This window comes from Sapajus apella, unplaced genomic scaffold (assembly GCF_009761245.1).
Source record: "Sapajus apella isolate SASKATOON/1434 unplaced genomic scaffold, GSC_monkey_1.0 scaffold300, whole genome shotgun sequence".
In the NCBI taxonomy this organism is placed as follows: domain Eukaryota; kingdom Metazoa; phylum Chordata; class Mammalia; order Primates; family Cebidae; genus Sapajus; species Sapajus apella.
The window spans coordinates 6201-9819 of NW_022437240.1; positions in this window are offsets into that span (position 1 = coordinate 6201).

Consider the following 3619-nt stretch of genomic DNA (forward strand, 5'->3'; position numbering starts at 1 on the left):
CGCGTGGCTGGGGGCCCCCTAGAGTGACGGTCTAGTGGACTGTTCTAGGAGCACCCAGTAACCTGGGGCTGGGGGGAGTTTCCAGCACGCACACTTTAGGGGGCCCCCCAGCCACCACTCCCGCCCCCCCGCGCCGTGCTAACCCGCGTGGTCCAGCTGTTTCTGCAGAGGACGCGCTTTAGGGGGGACTCGGACCTGCTCCCCGAGGGAATTCGGTTCCAGGGCAGCCTCGGGAGGTGGGAAGGTGGGGACGGGAGGCGGCCGAGGTCTCCCCACAAATTGGCCAATTAATTCATGCCTGCGCCTGGCGTTCCCGTCCTGGAATATATATATATATATATAATTTTTTTTTTTCTCCAGAGATGTGGCTTCTGGAAGTGGAAGGGAAATGATGCAGAGGCTGCGCGGTGCCGATTCCACCCGAAATGCAAGGCTGGACTTCCTTGGAATTGGGGCGGGGGCGCCATGGGAAACCCCGGGGGTTCGGGGCAGGTGCACGCGCTGCGCTCGGAGGCTCCCGAGGCCTCGTCTTCTCCTCGCTGACGCCGCCCAAGGGTCAGGTCCCCTCCTCGGGAGGACGGGAGGGATCCAGGAAACGCGCCCTGTGCGCGCCCCTCGCGCTGGGGACCCTCGGGCTCAGGTCTCCCCAGCGCGCCCTGCGTGCCACTGACTTTCTGCGGAAGCTTCTGGTCTTGGGAAGCGAAGGGTGCCTCTTCCTGGCTCTGCGCTGGAGGCGTTTCTTCCTTTCAGGCGCGTTTCAAACTTGGAGAGGCGTGGCCAGAGCTGGGCAGCCTGTTTGGGGGTCCCCCAATTTCTGAAGCCGGTGCTTCCCGGGGAACCTCTTTGGGGGTCCCCCAATTCCTGAAGCCGGTGCGTATTGGGGAGCCTGTTTGGGGGTCCCCCAAATTCTGAATCCGGTGCGTCCCGGGGAGTCTGTTTGGGGGCCCCCCATTTCTGAAGCCGGTGCGTCCTGGTGAACCTGTTTGGGGGACCCCCAATTTCTGAAGCCAGTGCTTCCGGGGAACCTGTTTGGGGGTCCCCCAACTTCTGAAGCCAGGGCGTCCTGGGGAGCCTGTTTGGGGGTCCCCCAATTTCTGAAGCCGGTGCGTCCTGGGGAGTCTGGGAGTCCCCCATTTCTGAAACTAGTGCATCCTGAGGAGCCTGTTTCGGGGGTCCCCCAACTTCTGAAGCTGGTGCGTCCTGGGCAACCTGTTTGGGGGAACCCCAAGTTCTGAAGCCGATGAGTCTCGGGGATCCTGTTTGGGGGACCCCCAATTTCTGAAGTCGGTGTGTCCCAGGGAGCCTGTTTGGGAGACCCCCAATTTCTGAAGCTGGTGAGTCCTGGGGAGGCGAACCCCGGGTCTGGGGGTGCAAGCTGGTGGGAGGCAGGCTGAGGCCTCTCTCTGTCCTCTCGCTGAGGCCGGAGCCAGGAATGGAAATGAAAGTCCACATTTGGAACCTTTAAGATTTATTCCCGGAAACGTTAATCACCGCAGCAACGTTCTGCTGAATTCATTCATGGCCAAGGGGGGGGGCGCCTGCGGTTTGGGGGACCCTGGTCCTCCAGAAAACGGCCTCCTGGGTTTGTTCCCCGTGACAAACGCCTTGGCTCCCTGGAAAACAGAATCATAATAAAGAATAACGTTTTTCTTAAATAAAAGATAAAGTGAAGGCCTGTGATTAAGTCTGAAAGGAAGGAGGTTAAATGTCCACCATGTGCTGGAGAGTGAGAGAGAGAGACACACACAGAGACAGAGAGACAGAGACAGAGAGAGAGAGAGAGACAGAGACAGAGAGACACACAGAGACAGAGAGAGAGACAGAGAGACAGAGAGAGAGACAGAGAGACAGAGACAGATAGACACAGAGGCAGAGAGAGAGACACACAGAGACAGAGAGAGAGACAGAGAGATAGAGACAGAGAGAGACAGAGACAGAGACAGAGACACAGAGAGACAGAGAGAGAAAGACAGACAGAGACAGAGAGACAGAGACAGAGAGAGACACAGAGGCAGAGAGAGACAGAGAGAAGAGAGACAGAGAGAGAGACACAGAGACAGAGAGACAGAGACAGAGAGACAGAGAGAGAGACACACAGAGACAGAGAGAGACACACACACAGAGACAGAGACAGAGAGAGAGACACAGAGACAGAGAGACAGAGACAGAGAGAGACACAGAGGCAGAGAGAGACAGAGAGAAGAGAGACAGAGAGAGAGACACAGAGACAGAGAGACAGAGACAGAGAGACAGAGAGAGAGACACACAGAGACAGAGAGAGACACACACACAGAGACAGAGACAGAGAGAGAGACACAGAGACAGAGAGACAGAGAGAGAGACAGAGACAGAGACAGAGAGAGACAGAGGGAGAGAGACAGAGAGAGACACAGAGACAGAGAGAGAGGCAGAGACAGAGAGAGAGACACAGAGACAGAGAGACAGAGAGAGAGAGAGATAGAGAGAGACACAGACAGAGACAGACAGAGAGAGAGACAGAGAAGAGAGACAGACAGAGAGACAGAGGGAGAGAGACAGAGACAGAGAGAGACACACAGAGACAGAGAGACAGAGAGAGAGACAGAGACAGAGAGAAGACAGAGACACAGATGAGAGAAAAGACAGAGAGAGACAGACACAGAGAGAAAGAGACACAGACAAAGAGACAGAGACAGAGAGACAGAGAGAAGAGAGAGACAGAGATAAGAGAGAGAGACAGAGACAGAGATAGAGAGAGACAGAGAGACACACAGAGAAAGAGACAGAGACAGCGAGAGAGAGAAGAGACAGAGAGACAGGCAGACAGAGAGAGGGACAGAGACAGGGAGACAGTGACAGAGACAGAGAAAGAGAGACAGAGAGACAGATACAGAGGAGAGAGAAAGAGAGAGACACAGAGAGACAGTGAGATAGAGAAAGAGAGAGACAGAGACAGGGAGAAACAGAAACAGACAGAGAGAGAGACAGAGAGAAAGACATAGAGACAGAGAGAAGAGAGAAAGAGACAGAGACAGAGAGAAATACACAGAAAGAGACACACAGACAGAGTTAGAGACACACAGAGAAAGGGAGAGAGAGAGAGACAGATAGACAGAGAGAGACACAGAGACAGACACACACAAACACAGAGAAGAAAATTCTATAATATATTATATATATTACATATTACATATATTATATATATTATATATTACATATAATATATATAATATAACCACATCTCTAATATATGTATTACATTATATATTATATAACCACATCTATAATGTAATATATATTGTATAACTGTATCTATCATATGATATATATTATATATAATATAACCACATCTATGTCTATATAGATATATATAATATAACCACATCTGTCTATATATATAATAACCACATCTGTATATCTGTATAGATATATTTAACATAACCACATCTATAACATATATATGCAATATAACCACAAGTGTATGTATAGATATATATATTATAACATCTATATATCTGTATAGATATATATAATATAACCACATCTATAATATGTATTATGTATAATATAACCACCTCTATATGTCTATATAGATATATATATTATAAGCACATGTGTATATCTGTACAGATATATAGAT